The following is a 17744-nucleotide window of genomic DNA, read 5'->3' on the forward strand; positions in this document are numbered from 1 at the left end:
CTTCACAGCTCTGAAAATTACAATTTTCGGTTAGCTTATCGCAGAAAGACTTTTGCAGCAACGGGAGACGACCGTATCGAATGGAAACCTGCTTACGCGGATTTTCCATCCAACGCAAATATTTGACGACGCGACGCAGGATTCGAGTGGAGTTTGCACGCTACCTTGCGATTCCTACGCGCCAAGCAACAGTCTAATCTTCGAGACTACACAAAACAGTGATTTACAGTATTTGACATACAGCGTTTTATAGCGTTTTATAACGTCGTTATAGCAGGTATTTCTTAGTTGCAACAATGTGTCGGATACAGAGTGTTAACAAATTATCGCTTGCAAAATGTAGTTTACATCTCTGAATATCACAATCTTCCTCTCTACGACTCGTACAATACAAGCTGCAGCCCATGTGTCGTTCGGTTTGAGGGTCACTGTGCGCCCCGCTGCTCAGGCTAACCTCCTTTCGCTCGTGTAAGGAGGTTTGCTCCCATGCAGGGGTTTTTCGTCCGATTTTTAATTTCCAATAACTAAAAAACAAGGCCGAAAACGCAATTCTTTTATTCTTGACTTTCGCCATATTTCGGCTTCAATTTCCTGGCACCTATAGCTGAACATTTAAATCGAAATAGTGATCCGTGGGACGGAATTATAACGATACTTGGCGTATGTACACTGCAATTGGCGAGTATCCCAAAAGATGAAAAGAAGATATCCGAAGGAATGCGCAAGGGGGAAGAAACGAAGAGAATAACAGGATGAAGGGAAATCTTGTTAAAACCTGAACTAACGTCTATTCTATTTTGCCATGTTGACTCGAAACTACAGCCGAACAGGGTTCGCGAATAATATGCAAAAAGGGTCAAAGTTTGGGAATTGGGCAAAGTTGGGAAAGATGAAGGTAACAGAAAATACGTGCGGATGATCCAAAATGGAAAGTAAACTTCTATCGACTATGAAGGAAACTAGTTTACGAACGTGCTACCTTGCCAACGCCGTTGCAACTAGGTGTCATTGATTAAAGAATCCAAGTTTCTTTGCGCGTCGCTGATCTTAAATCGTTGATCGGTGTGGACAGGTATCTATGAAGTTGTATATCAAAGACCAAGCTCGCTCTGCGAATCTAACGTCCCGAGATGGGATGTGCCAGAGGTGACACACTCTCGCCCTTTAAAAACTTAGTAGATATTTCATGCAGAAGAATGCGGAGCTGGAGTCTAAATGGCTAATTAAGGAGGAGATGAAAGCCATTAAGGATGAAGCCAGCTAGAGGCAACAAGAGCGAGAAACACTGGAAAATATTTCGCCAGCGTGAAGAGCTAAGAGGATTAAGCCGCAGACTCTGCGTAAATCTAGGGCCTTGAGTCACCCAAATCTCGTCGCGCTTCTTTCCTCCATCAAAGCTGCTCATTGTTCTAACGTGGAATCCGTACCACGAGAAAATATACTTTCATGACGTTACACCTGCACGTCGATTCGGCAGCGATTTTCAGATCAGTTTACCGTCATATGTTCACAAGAACATTTCAAGTATGAATTTTTCAAGTATGAACCTCATCGTTTAGTCAGGAGCGCTGACTTTCTTTCCTTTTGATTATCCAATAAAAAAATGGCAACAACCAAAAGAACAGTAGCTTTCCAGCTATGAATGTTCTGTGTCGAACAGAACATTAGGATATATTCTTTCTTTTTCTTTCTTTTTTTGCTTTTTTAATTGAGGAATTTAGTTTCAAAAATCCCTTACAGGGTTCGTAGGTAAAATCAAGCAACGACGAGTATGTACGTCAAACGCAGGGCAGATACCCCTATTATAAACTTTACGAAAAATGTGAAGCAAATTTCTATTCGATAAAAAATTAACGAAATAATAAAATTCATAAAGAAGAAAAATCAAAGAAAAATTTAAGAAACTCGGTTGATTTCAGTGCGGTATTTGTCAATGCAGGGTACCGCACAAAATGGCACTTCGCAGATCCAGCAGCAGTGACGTGACTGTATTTTTTCAGCAGATGGCACATCTTCCAAGTGGATTTGGTGTAGCTGGTATAAAGCTTTACAAAATCATATAACACAGAACAATTCGGGAAATAACCGATATACGCGGCAAAGAGAATAATCAAATAATCAAACTTTTTTTAATAAAATACGTGACAGGTTCAGTGGAAGTATAAAGGAAACATACCACTAAATGTCATTTACATTACTTTCCACTAAAATTTGCAGCTTTTACAATAAATGGTAATTTTTTATTTCAAACGATGAGTATACGCGTCAACCGCGCCGAGATAAACTTACGGATTGACGTGTATACACGTCGAACGCAGTTAATTTAGCTAGTAACTAGTTCTCGTGTGTGCTGGTTTACGCGTACGTATCAGATGAACATGAAAACAGGCTGGTGTATATCTATGCGACAACGTTAACTCGCCAACCGGCACATAAAAATATTTTACGACCATGGAATATCTTCTTGATTATTACGTATCCGGAAGCGTGTCGGTATTCAGAACGTTACGAGCGATATATATCTTGATTTGAGCAGGTCGACGAGGCTATTTTTCAGACTGGCGGACCGATGTTCGACGAAAGCCAGACAGAGTGACCCTTCGTTGGCCGAGGCTAAAGAGGAAAAACGACAGTGGGGAAATGGGCCGTTGAAGCGGGAAGAAGGAGTAGGTACGACGACACCTTTTACCCGGACCAGCTAATAAAATGCTCAGCTTCGAATCCGTGGCGTCCATAGACGGACCAGTCGATTAATCCTAACGAAACTTCCGGACGCTCGGTCGACCGTGTAATCGGCCTAACTCAATGGATTACGCTTCGAGACTTTGACTTCTTGAGATCGAGTCTCCTCTACCAAGAAGAAGGAGACTTGGAGGTCTCTCTATCGGTTGTCTTTTTACTCCCACGCTAATTTCTGTCGTGTCTTTATCGCGACAACGTTCCCGACAAGAACGCTACTAGTGACGTTTATTTACTGCAAGTTTTTCTTCGCCTCGCTGGTGAAAATCTACGCTGTCCGACTTGTTCTTTTTGCAATTGCGAGAAGCAAAAATTACCAGTGTTCTGATAATATCGTTGTCCCTTTAACACGCAAGTTTTTGAATGATGCGTTATTTAAAGCATCCGCTTTATCGAGGCGAAAATATGATGGCGTATTTATTTCGGTCGTGTCACTCCGAATCTTATCAACTGCGCGTCTGGAGCCCGCAGCCACAGCGTATTGACCCATCGTCTTTAAAAAATTACATTTTACGTGCTCGCCGTGTCGAATTTTTCACTCTTCCCGATAGTAAACATTTTTTCTACCTCGTTTGTTTCTTAGTACGACAGCGTGAAAGTAATATCAAGCTCGCATCTTGTTCGAGGTTTCCACAACTTTCATTTCCTTTCGTTCAAAGTTTGAAAAACGTGATTTAATACGGACGATACGTATCCGTAGTCCACAGATCGCGAGTGTATTTCATAATAGTTACGTTTCTGACGTTTGATTCTGCGATAGCGACGAGAGGACTCTGCGAAGGATGATCCATCGAGAACTCAGCGAACATTCATGTTGGATTACAGCGAGCGAGAAGGGATTCTGAGAATGCACGTGGAGATTTGGCTCGCTTCGAGCCACGTGCTGTGAAATTGACCCGCACGTGTGCCGACCGAGTGCGTGGTGTATGTGTGTGCGTGTACACGTTTAAGGGCGCTGTAAATCTGACAAACGAGAGAGTCGTTTTTCCATTTTGTTATTGCATATCCAACCGCCTCTATTCAACACTCCTACGATTCCTATAGAAACAATCGGTTTAACGACACGATCTTGATTAGATTCGGATCAGGTTGGATTTTTCTATAAAAAAAAAAAAAAATGAACAAAGAAATTCAATTTTCTGCGAGATATTTTCACGTGTTTCGGGAAGATAAGAAGACAAGTACCGGTGAACTGTGCGGTAGGTTCAGGTTGCGCTAGGTTGCATGGAGTTCTCGGTGATCCTCATCAGTTACGGAACGAAGCTGAAGCGCAACCTGCACTAGGTCGGTCGGAGGTTGCCAGCAGGTGGCAGGTTCGCCGCGTATCGATTTCTTACGAATCCAGCCGGGCTTGGACCCGCTATAGAACTGCTCTCGAGTACGAACTCGGCCCTGAAGCGAGCCTCTCGACCTATCTCGAACTTCGTGCAACGCCCGATCGTCCCCTAGCTGAGCCTTTCCCACGGGGAACATTAGAATACAGAAGGCTGGCAATAATCTTGACGAATCTATGGCCTCGCCTTCATCTTCCAAATAACACGAACATTTCATAGAAGCAGCTTTTCGCATGCCATAGTTGGCAAACTCCTGAACGATTAACGTCGCGAGCGTTTTGCTAATCTCGCTTAATCGAAGCTCTTAATCTCGTTTTTGTACGTTAATCGCGTTCCTAAACTAATCTCGTTGATCCGATAAGGATAATTCGGCGGAGATCGATTTGCTAGCTGGCGGAGCCCACGAAAGTCCTACGTGGAATTTCCACCGGTTCTCGTTCGGTTTGCTTTCTGATCGAGCACGACGTCGTGGTTTCTGATGGTCTGCTTTGGCCTGGTTGCCTGAGCAATTCACGGCAAGCAGTTTTCGCCTACGTTTACTTGAAAACTTCTTATAATGCGCTCAGACATCGGCTATTCACCTGACTTTTGAATATTCCGCACCTGCGGAAGCGTCAGAGCCCCTAAGTCTATGCAACGTTAAACGCAATCTCGACAGCGATGAAGTTGAGCGAGAACTCTCGAAACGTGAAATTAAAATTCACAGAAGTATCGTTTTAACGTCGTTTAACTGCGAGTCCGATCTCGACAAGTCGAATAACTTGTAGCGTGATCGCGACGATAAAATATCGAACATTTCTCTCGTAATTTCTTGGAAGGTTAAAAACAACGGGCGTGGAAGGAGGCGTAGCAACGAAGAAAAGGGACGCTTAACGTTACACTAAATACACAAGGCATTAGAGTAAGTTAAAATTATTCGAATCGAGCTAAGCGATCTATCTCGCAGTTCGCTAAATTTTCATGAATAATTTTTACGCGATCCGTGTTCGAAAGCGGTTTATTTAAGTTCAAGATGAAATTTTATAACATCGAAGCTCGAGTAACTCAGCTTGTGCTACTCTGCCATACTAGCTCGATTCAAAAAGTGACGACTACGAGTAGTCCGTAGCTTCCAGTAACGAGTATCCTTGCTACAATGTACACTCAACGACTTCATAAGCTCACCTATCCGTTTGTACGTCTTCTCCGTCGGGTCCACAGGTCGAAAAAGTGTCCTCATGATGTCTTGCAGGACACGCACGCTCTGTTAGGCGTTTCAGGGCAAAAAGAAGAAAGACTCTCATAAGCCACATCGTTACATCGTTGCACGGCTGTTTATCGTCGAGTCTTCCTTTTTCTAAGCTGTCATTCCCCTCTCAGTTACGGTACCACGCCAAAACAATTTGCTTATAATTCTCACTGAGAATTGATTGTAAAAGATAAATAAAAAAAATAAACAAAAGAAAAAATTCCCCTCTCTAAACAGACCTACCAAGTCAAAGGAGTCTTCTAGCTGTATGTGTACGATATCATGAAAACATCTTTGGTAGCAGGTTAGCCACGAATTTATTTTTCGCGGTCGAATGGCAATGCTATTTTAAACGTCTTTAAGGATTAAGCGCGATATGGCTGTTATTCACGGTTCGCCTGTCTAATAAAAGCCTTCGGCCTGTGTGGTGCGTCGGTATAAAACGCTACTGACAAACATGTACAGGACTGTTGATCGAGGCTGACCGCCTGGAAATAAACCACGACCGATTTACAGGTCATTCTTTGCGTCACCAGACGACGCCAGGTGACTTTATTCGTCGTTGTCAATCTCACGCTCCTCCGTTGGCTTTGCTCATTAGCGGCCTGGCTATCGCGCCAGTGCCAAAGGTCCTAAACGTGGGTTCGTCGTTTGTTCATTCTCTTACATCGACCACTAGCATAAACGACGTATTTCACCTTTCAGCGAAAAAGACACGTGCGTGGATGCAACACAGATTTACGAATCACGCGTCGAATCGAAACGGCAGTTTATTCGACGAAAAAATATCGTCGAATTTTTCGCACGGTTTTTCCCGGAAACGTTGAAACTGGTTATTTAACCAGTCAGCTGCTGCAAGCTCTTTGAAAACTGTTTACCTAAAATGTATCGCGTTGTTCACGCTACATACAGATTTTTCGTAATAATTCATTATATTCTTTATCCGAAATTTATCGAAATACTCGAAACATCTTCAAATTTACGAATATGTTTTAGTTTTCATTGGAATTGCAATTTCGACAGCAAATCGTGCTACTACTTTATACGCACGACGAGTATACTCGTCAGGATACAAAGTACCGTCATTCCTTCACGACGAATATACTCGTCACGACACAAAGTATCGCCATTCCTTCAAGACGAGTATACTCGTCACGACACAAAGTACCGCCATTCCTTCACGACGAGTATACTCGTGAAAGGCAGTTAACCGGTTAACAGACTTTCAAAGAATTCAGTTCTAAACGTAGGAGTCTGCCCCTCAGGTATAATCCGCTCTCAAGCGTACTGATTATCTCGCGTTAAGCTAGATGATACGTTTGACGTTTTTGCGTTTCATCGGTGACCCCATACACGGCGGGGCTTTAAGTGGGCGGGATTAAATTTCATTTAGCCGCCTCTTCACAATGGCCACTTTAATCCGGCCCGGTGACGTCGCGAATCGCTGCTGTTCGCACCTGACCGCAATTTTTCTCCTCCGCTTCGCGTCGACCCTGCCCCGATACTCCGAATTTACAGTTTCATTTAAATCCCATTGAAAATGTCTATCCTGATCCCCAGAGGTATCGAATCTCTGATCGCATGAAACGAGGCGAACGTTGAATTTTCGAGATCGAGAGGCTTTTTTTCGCCTCGTTTCGACGAGGCGCAGCGAAAACGCGCACGATCGCGAAAATTGAAAACGCAGACAAAAGTTAGATTCCGGGTAAAGACGCGGCATGAATTTGTCAGGGGGTGAACGGATTATCGATACGATCGCGGACTCGAGCCACGTTCGACCTAACGGGGCATCGTTACCGGCTACATAACGTGTCCATCTAGCCAGCATGAGACTGTACACGTGGAATTTTAACGACTGAACGAGCTTCAGCCGGGGACGTGATTTTAATAACGCCGGCCAATCAGTTAAAATGGTAAAAAGGAAAAAAAGAGAAAAAAAAAGAAAATACGCGCGCTTATACGTATAGAAAATCCGTTTCGACGAATTTCAATTATTCTTCCGCTGTTTAATTACTGGAGATTTCACGATGGAATACCAACCATCTCGCATGATGGAATTCGTTCTCCAATATATCGCATGAAACGTAAAATATATCGTGTAAAAGCGAAACGAAAAGGTTTGGTAGAAACGCCGAGGCCTCGAACACGAGGCATCAAAGGATCGACCACCAGGGGACGAAACGTCGAGTCGGTGCTCCACGATCTTCTTAACTCCACTCTCCTAATACATGATGCTTTTGAAAAGTTTGCTTTTTTTAGAAGAGTTTTTTTTAAGCGCGCACTTGACACCGTTCCCTCTTATAAGCCTTATTCATGCTCTCCCTCGGTTCTCGTCCGTCTCCTTCTCGCTCTTCTAACCGAGGCTGTTCCTAACATCGCATTAAAGGAGGATATATCGTTGCCCAACGTCAATTCCTCGCCACGGAATCCCCTTTCCTTCCGAACTCTACGTACCGGTTAACACCGACTAACCTACATTGCCTGAAACTCGACAAACTTTCGAAAAATATCGGCGCAACGTTCGATATAGCAAAAACCAGGATGCTAATATTTATGAACGAGGGCGTGTGCGTAAATGTACACTCTCTCTCTCTCTCTCTATAGTTTCGGACGGACTATTCATCTCTGCTGAAATAAACTTTTTTTTTTTTTAGAAAAAAAAGACTGAAATATTACAATTATAAGTTTCTAAGTACGCTTGATAATTAATCGCAATTTCGTTAGCGTAAAACGATAATGTTACGAGTAAAACACTTGTGCGCTTAAGCAGGTGATTATCTCTTTTAAAATCCTAGTACACGATCTAACCAGTTAGCTGTTGCGACCTCTTTCAAAAGCGTGTACCTAAAATGTGTCGCGAAAAGTAAGCGACGACGAGTATACTCGTCGAACACAGACTGCATGCGGCTGTTAAAATATAGAATCAAGTTGTAACGAAACGACTGTTTTATTTCTTCATTTTATTACTCCGGTTTACCGCGACTACTCAATTGCGATTTAAACAGCAGATTATTATGTAATTGTAAATGAAACGCATGACGAGTATACTCGTCATAACAAAAAATATTGCGTAAAAAGTAGTTAGAATATGCTGTATAAATTGCAATTTAATAACTGCAATAAATTGCAGTATACTCGTCACTCGCCACGCAATATTTTATATTACGACGAGTATACTCGTCATACGCAAAAAGTACTCACAATTAGCTATATAAATTGCAATTTAATAACTGCAATAAATTGCAGTATACTCGTCATGAACAAACGACAATATTTTCCGTTACGACGAGTATACTCGTCAAGAGCAGCCGACTGGTTAAAAGCCGCAAACTTTCCAACGACCGTGTGTGTATACGTCTCCGTAGTGTATGAAACTACGCATATTGTAACAAAATATTCCAAAGAAACAGGTGAATAGATTGGTTGACGTCTCGGGGACGAGAACGCGTCTCGATTCGATCGAAGCGGAGGAATCTTGGTCTTAAACGGAGGGGCGTGACGCTCGTAAAGCGCGCGCGGTTGATCGACGGGTCACGTTGACCGCAATGATCGTGTACCAAGAGAATAACGATTGGTCGGTTCGGTCGGGAGGATAAACAAGTGACTTCCGCTGGCAATTGCATGACAGTACATTTGTAAAGTAACTCCGATGATTACCAGCAGAAGCGGCCCGCCCGCATCTTGTTACAGGATGCAATTCACGCGGACGCTCTCTCGTTCCCGATCGTATATAAATCGTCGGCTCGGATCTATTTCACGGGAAACCTGTCCCACGTGGTGTTGGTCATAGGCCAGCGACGACGAATCCGAGCCATCGAGCGGTTCGACGGGAATTAAAGTTCAAGGACGAACGCCAGCCTCGGCCCCAGCCGCTATTCCCATGTCGCCGTCGTTTCTACCAACGCCTGTCAAACGATGTAATTGAAAGCAGCCATCGTTCTGCAGCCCGGTAGAAACATCCACTGACCTTCCTCATCTTAGAAATTCTCCGCGTTTCTTCTTTGCCCACGCTGTTTCTATCGCGTACCGACAGCTTCCGCTTCTTCTGAGAATTTTTCATTTCGAAAACACGCGACTGATCGCCCACAAGGTCGTCAAATTCCACGATCACAGATTCTACTATTTTACGACCATTCAAGAGGTTTAAGCATCTAGAACGAGCCATGATGAACGATCCGCTTGGTACTTGATCCTAGGCACCAGAAGAAGACCACTCGAGCACAGTAATTAGAATCTTGAAAATGTTTAAAAATCGTTGGTTCGCTCGTACTCTCGGGATTGTTGATTCGGTATCGGTTTTGGCTTGGTAAAAGTTATCCCGGTATGCAGATATCTTCTTAAACTGCCGCAACTCTCGAAACTTTCTCGCTATGAAGCTGGTATTACGAGATCGATTTCCCGGGCAACGAAGTCATGACATATGTATGTAATCGAAAAGTTGAAAGATGTAGCAAGTTTTCTGAAAATAGTTGAAATTTCGTAGCAGTCGGAAAAATATAGTCACTGAGACAGGAAATATTTTGGAAACTTTCAAGAGGATAAAATTTAAAGACCACGTGTTCAGCTGCGAAACCAACTGGGAAGATAGTTCCACTGCGACTAGCAGATCGATCGATTTTCGACATACTAAATTTTACAACAGCTTTGCTGTACAGAATACAACGTATTACTTAGCACCGCATTCTTTCTCTATAGTTCTGGAATATAAAGAAAACGCGAGCTGGTGATTCAGCCCTTGACGTAACTAGTGACGTGCTCGATTCTATGGGCTGCCTGTCCAGGACTCATTTCCCATTTCTTCAACGTTATACCGCTCTCTCCCACTACGCTTTCGCCTATTTACTCTGTCCCAGTTTCCGCTGCGGGCTGCGTAGGCTCGCGATCCTAATTGCGCCGCGACGACCAGCCTCTCGCGACGTGCTCGCGTGTTAACGACATCGCGACGGCGACCGGTCTCGTAAATTCCCACCGCGTTTCCAACCATTTAACCATCCCACCACGCCCTTCGAAATCGTGTTTCCGACATACAGAGTTGCCTAAGCCGGCGATGAACTTCAATTTTATACTTCAAACTGTATCACGAGTCATTCGTTCACAATGAAAAATTTAAAAAGGGAATAGTTTCCTATGTCAGTGATGAACTTAATTTTATGCTTCGAACTGTATCACAGTTCATTCATGTACAATGAAAAATACAAAGAAAAAGAAAGAGTTGTCTAAATTAGCGATGAACTCAAATTTTATGTTTTGAACAAATGTTTGAGCAAATATTATTTTATAAATAGAAATAAATGTATCGAGTGGATCATTTATTCGTAGCGACGATGGAAAGTCCAAGTTTGTCAAGTAACAAGGCATTCACGACACGGCAAAATTTATTAAACTAACTTCTCAAACGACTAAAATTCACTTAATTCCGACACTCATTGTTTCAGTCGCTAGTAGTTAGTTTGGAAACTAATGAAATGAATTTAATCATTAAACTGATACAGACACTGTATCTTTTATCTTCCGTATTCATTATGGACGAGTCAACCGCGATGCACGTCCCAAGTGTCAAAGTGTAAATTAGCCTTGAGGCTATAATCACTGTCGCCATGTGTGTACTACCACGAATGCATGTTCCAACGACCTGATTTTCGCTATATTCTAACGAATATTTCAACGATCGGATATAATCTGATATAAAAATGTAGATTCTTACGAATGTACGCGTTTCACAGCCAAAGATATCCAAAAAGCTCGGAAGATATCGCCATCAGAACGATTAATTCCTCGTTCATCTTTCGTTTCGGTGGAAAATCTTACTCCCGTGGATCCCCTCGAGGATCCTTCCGATTTATTTCCGGAGCAGCATCTTCTTTTCTAATCTCTCCGATGCGCTACTTCGGCACGCTGCTCGTTCCTTACCGCGTTTTATTACTTTTACGCTCGCGTATTGTTTACAGTGTCAAGGATCGGGGCTCTGGATCGGCTAGAGCAACCAGGATAATGCCATTTATTATCGAGAAATTTATGTCCCGCCGTAGGCGAGCCTCCTCCCTTCCGACTCTTCTGGGCCTGGTACGAAACTTTCCCCTAGGTTTTCTACCACCCTCCTTTTCACTATTTTTAATTAAAATCCTTTCCTTTATATTCTTCAACCTTCCATCTTCTATTACGGTTAATTATAGCACGAGATGTCTCTCCTCGTTGTAGAATCAGCACTACGATATCCTACGCTTTTCTAATAATTTACAATAAACTGTACCTTGATTATACAAAAGCAAATTATATAAAACGCTGTTGCGAATGATTGGTAAATACCCAACGATTAGTCACGGTAGGATAGAAATTGACGGATGAAAAATATTCCGAGATCAGCGGATTTCGAACTGGAGGATCTTAAATCTGCAGACAGGCACTCCATTCGTGTGCCCGGTGTACTTTGAGCAAGGTTCTTCTGTTTTATCCTTATTCCCTTTACGTGAGTTCCATACGGTGGATATAAAGAATATTTCTACGTTCTTGCGTGGTCCAATAAAAGCTGCTTTCACAGAAGTAATGGTCCCAACATCCAGGAGAAATAGAAAATCCAGTGACTTCGAGGTGAGGAAAAAGAGAGAGAGAGAGAGAGAGAGAGAGAGAGAGAGAGATAGCGCAGTCGTTTTCTCAGTGTAGAAGTTTCATCCTCGCCAGGATGAAAATCTGGACGATGCTGAAGGCTGATCTAGCGGATCAGAGGCTACCACCAGGTGGTAGGAAATTAACATCGGAGGAAAGGATGGCTGTATCGAGACAAGTCCCGGCTAATAAATGCCAGCGCCTCGGGCTACACGTGCAAGCCGCGTTATCAAGATCCTCCAATTATTGGAATTGACGTAGCCTGAGATAACAGGCCCCGGCCTCTGTTCTGGCCGGTGTTGCAAAAGAATGGCTGACGTTAACAGCCAGCTACCAGACCTGCATATCCGGCTATCGACGTTCAATTCGAAGCCACGCTGACGATATTACCAACAATGGGAACGTTCTAGATCCTCGGATCGGTGACCCTGAAAAATCTGGAACACTCGAGGACTCCGATTACACCCTCCAGGGCTTCTTTTTACCAGGCAAATTAGGATTTTAATATATTTTCCAGGGGCAGCAAACGGTCGACGAGGCTTGTACAAACAACAAACTGGAAATAAAAAGTAGAGGTAAAGAGTGGTAGGCAGTAAAATGGTTAAGTAAAGCAACCATTAATTTCATTTGAAATTAGCTTGAAATATGTTATCATAATATATAATAGATATACATTATATTCTTTTAAGTTCCGAGATAAAAAAATATGTTTATCGTTATAAATATGCGATGTTAGCAAGGAGATGGCAATGGAACCGCGAAATCTCGAACGAGTTGGCTGCATGTGCGTTCGACGCTGTGGATCGATGGCGAAACAGTGCCAAAGGGATTTTACCTTTGCTCTAGGAAAATGAATCGAGAAATTATGTTCTTCCTGCGGCGGTTTCTTACCTTTTGCATGCTTCTGCTACAAATTTCACTCGACAAATCGTAAGGACATACAGCAGTGTGCCATAATGAGTAAAAATGGTGGAGAACTTGTCAAAGTAAATCACAGAAGAGTGAATATTCTAAACAGACATAATTTATAAAGAATTTTATGAAGAAAATTTATAAAGTAAGACATAAAAAGGAACGTATTAATTTCTGGAAAACAAAGGATCGTGCAGTGAAATCCTTTTGAGGCTGTTTTAACATCAACCTGAAGCGTCGTATACACACACGTACAGCCAGCTTATTCGAGATTTCGCAGTTCTTGCTATGCCCTTGTACGTATTTGTTGAAATTTCCCCTTAAATTAAGGGTGAATATTTAATATATATGTATATGTATATGTGTGTTATGAAGTAAAAGTGAGCTCCCCTATCCCATAAAGAATCTGACCCAGCTAGAAGTTAGTTTTGGATAAATTGAAGTAGAACTTGGGTTGGGTTGCATTTACTGCACCGTAGGGGTGTAGGGGGAGGGGCTCTGCCCCACCTACGCTTTTATATCATTACATACATATCTTGAGAGTACAAAAATATCGTATGTGTAATTTTAAAACGACCTTTTCTCCCAATATCTCGAAAGCTAAAATAGTCCGCCTATTATGTGACTAGGAAAAAGTTGTAGAAAATGAGCAACTTATTTCAACGTACTTCAAAGTGCCTGAGATGGAAGTATTGGTACTGCGAAAGATCGTTAGGAAATTCAATTCTTACGTCATTTAAGATTAACATAATTAAGATTTATGTCAATTTCACATAACAGAATATTTTTTACCCATATAGCGTACGTCTGCCGTTTCTTTCAGTCATCGTTTTCATCAATTTTGACACTGTCGTTATTGCTGTGGCGTTTCTCGTTATCTGCTATAAAACTATGATTTTACGAGACAGATTGAGATTTCGAATGAACATCTCGCGACACATCTTATTTTCTGTTTCAATAGGATTTCGATTAGAAGACGCGTAATTATGACAATTCGCCGTACCATTTCCATGCACTGCAACGCTACTGAATTACTGTAATTTATTGTTACCTTGATTCCTTTTGACGTATCGCCGTAATTCACTAGAACGATTTCAACGAATATGTCTTCTACGTATAATTACGAAAACAAGAGGACTGCTAATGCTCATGAACGACAAAGTACGCGCTTGTGCGTTACCTGCAAGCGCTGAGAAATTTAAAAGCAGGTAAAACGAAGCTGACAAATCGCTTGGAAATTATGAGACTTGTTTCGAACGTTAGAGTCTGAATGGAGCTCGGTATGTGCAATATCGTAACAAAAATCTGAGCAATTATATCGATAATTTCACGATGTCTGGAAAATTTGAAGGATTGCAAAGCAGGTCGACGTCGTTAGCGGGTTGAGCGGCAATGTCGAGGCACACGCGATGGAGAAGTGGCGCAAAAATGGAAGCTCAGGGAGCGGCGCGTCCAATCGATTCAGGGGAAACACGTGAGCCATCCTGGAGGAAACGCTTCGCTGGAGTAGAACGACCTGTGAATACTAACGTGATCCGTTCGGGGCTTCGATCGTTCTTACTTTATTAATATGCCGTCGATCGAAATAACAAAACGAACCTCAAAAATATCCTTGAAAATTCTGTAACTGTAACTCGTTTGGGATTAGAACTGATAAGAAACTGAAAAATTTTATCGCGAAATCGAAGTTTAAGCTACCGTTGGAATTTGTTATTTTTCCATCGGTATCGACCGTTTGATTGAATAAAAACCAACTCGTTTAGAATGAAAATTGTTAGAGAAATAAAAAACTGGAAATCTTGTTAAGGATTCTAAGGAAGTTTAAGACAGCGTAGTGAGTATCCATCTTAATTCGCTGGAAATTGCTTGTTTGATTTATTAAAAAACGTCTAAAATACTTCGCCACTCTCGTTTAAAGTGAAAATTGTCGTAGAAGTATGTCATTGAAATATTATTGAAGAATCGAAGCAGGAGTCAATGTGGAACGTATAATAAATTCAAAAAATTCGAAACGGTCGAACTTTCAACAAAAATACCCAAAATACTCTGTCTTCTTTAAAATGGAAATTGTCATGAAAATAAGAAACGGCGATATTATTGAAGAATCGAAGTACGAGTCAATGTTGATCATCTAATAAATTCAAGAAGTTCAAATCTGTCGAAATTTCACCAAAAATATCCAAAATACTCTGCGTCTCATTTAAAATAAAAATTGTCATAGAAATAAGAAACAATAATATTATTGAAGAATCGAAGTATATATCGAAGTGTAATTGTCTAATTCATTCGAAAAATTCGGAATAGTCCAACTTTCACCAAAAATACTCAAAATACTCTGCGTCTCATTTAAAATAAAAATTGTCATAGAAATAAGAAACAATAATATTATTGAAGAATCGAAGTATATATCGAAGTGTAATTGTCTAATTCATTCGAAAAATTCGGAATAGTCCAACTTTCACCAAAAATATCCAAAATACTCTGCGTCTCATTTAAAATAAAAATTGTCATAGAAATAAGAAACAATAATATTATTGAAGAATCGAAGTATATATCAAAGTGTAATTGTCTAATTCATTCGAAAAATTCGGAATAGTCCAACTTTCACCAAAAATATCCAAAATACTCGGCGTCTCATTTAAAATAAAAATTGTCATAGAAATAAGAAACAATAATATTATTGAAAAATCGAAGTATATATCGAAGTGTAATTGTCTAATTCATTCGAAAAATTCGGAATAGTCCAACTTTCAACAAAAATATCCAAAATATTCTGCGTCTCATTTAAAATAAAAATTGTCATAGAAATAAGAAACAATAATATTATTGAAGAATCGAAGTATATATCGAAGTGTAATTGTCTAATTCATTTCATTCGAAGAATTCGAAACAGTCAAACTTTCAACAAAAATACCTAAAATACCCTGTGTCTCGTTTAAAATGAAAGTTATTACAGAAATAAGAAAGCGAAGTATTATTAGAGAGGCAAAGTTTAAGCGAGACCTCTCTGATTTACTCAAAATTGTTTAATTTATGAAAAACTCTTCGAGGTAGTCGAAATACGTCGTTCAATTAAGATAATTGGTTCTGGCGTCGAATAAACGTGGCTGGCGAGAGTATTGGGTTCTGCTTTCATCTCAACAAGTAGCTAGTTAAATTCGATGTGGAAGCCGTGGCTGGAAACCGGAGGCTCGCGTTTAAATTCGTGGGATTTTCGTGAGTCATGCTGCGTCTTGGTGAGAGCAGGCCTCGGTGCTATGGTAAACGACGCCTTCCTGGCGCCAACGGCGTCCCCTTTCCAACCATTCTACCCTTTTCCACCCTCATGCTCCTTCGGCGAACATCGAGAACCGTGTACGCCACAGTCGCCGCGATAACAATGCGATCGTGTGATCAAAATAATGGCGTGCCGTCGAGTAACTCGTCCGACCCAACTCCGCTCTATACCACATCCAAGTCCAACTTAAACTGAACTCAACTTGAAAAATTAAACGAATTCGCAAGACTCCTCTACTCTTATCGGAAACTTTCCAACTTCGTCATACACTTTCAACAGAATTTCTACAGCGATTTTGATGAAATTTTGACGAAGTATACTCTGTCGATAAATGGGAACTTTTATATTTGAATCTCGCTGTAATCGTAACCATTCAAAGAAGAATCTGTGACGCCTTCAAGATGATATTTAACGCAAAATTGAAAGGAGAAATTATGCGCACCGTGGTAACGATATTTTTCATATCATATTTTTCTTGCGACACGTAGAAAGAGAAGAAAAGAAAGAAAATATAATTTTTTGGAAAATTCGATTGGAAAAAATTCGGTCGAAGATGAGCGAAAGCAACAAGGTTATAGATCGTTTGAAAGCGAGACGTATATTTTCGAGATTGGCTGATAAAAAGAAGTTGATTGTCTCTTATTATATGAGTCGTGGATTTCTTGCTACTTTCCCAACATCTAACGATCAGTCTGGATTAAGTTCGGTCTAATTAGATTTATTCGGATTTGGTTCTCTGTCTCGGGCTGCTTCCTAATTTTTTTCTTCGACAACGGGCAAAGAAGCTTCCGCTGGAAAAAGAGCTGAATGAGGAATCGTAATGTTTTTGTTGAGAAGGGATAGAAAGTCTCGGCGGTCGTCGGGATTTGTATACGAGTTTTGACGTCAACGTGGAAAAAGCGGGTCAAGCTCTTTAGCCACGTAATTATTTTCCCTCCGCGGATGAAGTACACCGAATCATTCGTATAATAAACAATTTTCCAAGCAAAAGGAACTGTTACAAGGCATTCCGGCTTCTCAAAGGCACACACGTCTAAACCGCCATTATAACGCTCCAGTGAGCCCTTGATAATTATTGCAAATTATTCACTGGAAAAGTTATAGCTGCGTGTTGCCAATGAGGTAATTAATATCGCTGACTGATAATTGAAACATCGCTGTAACCACTTTGATCGATTAATTTCGCCACGTAACGATTAGTTCGTTTCGAGGTTCGTCTTAAATGAAAATATAGACAGAGGAATCATATTTCCAAAGATTAACATGTCTCGAATATTCTTCGATATTCGATCATCGGTAAATTACCACGAGACCGATGAAATTTTCTGTAAAGAAATTTGTTGTTGCGACTTGGTTGTTCAACGTCGTGAATTATCAGGGTATTCGAGCAACGTTTTCATGAGCTCCAACTTGCAAGTTGCGGCTTAAAAACTGCTGGAAATCTGGATCTCAGCATCGAGACAAAATTTGTTAAAGTTCTTCGTTAGTTAATTAATCGATTAATTCGTAGAAAAAGAGAGAGAGGAATTAAAATTCGTTCGCGTCAAAGGAGACATTATTCCAATGAAACCGAAATATTTCGCGTCATTACTCGTCGCTTGACACGAATGGAGAAAATAAAGGAAATAGAAAAATGGAAAAATGGATAGAA

This window comes from Bombus pyrosoma, linkage group LG16 (assembly GCF_014825855.1).
Source record: "Bombus pyrosoma isolate SC7728 linkage group LG16, ASM1482585v1, whole genome shotgun sequence".
Lineage (NCBI taxonomy): Eukaryota > Metazoa > Arthropoda > Insecta > Hymenoptera > Apidae > Bombus > Bombus pyrosoma.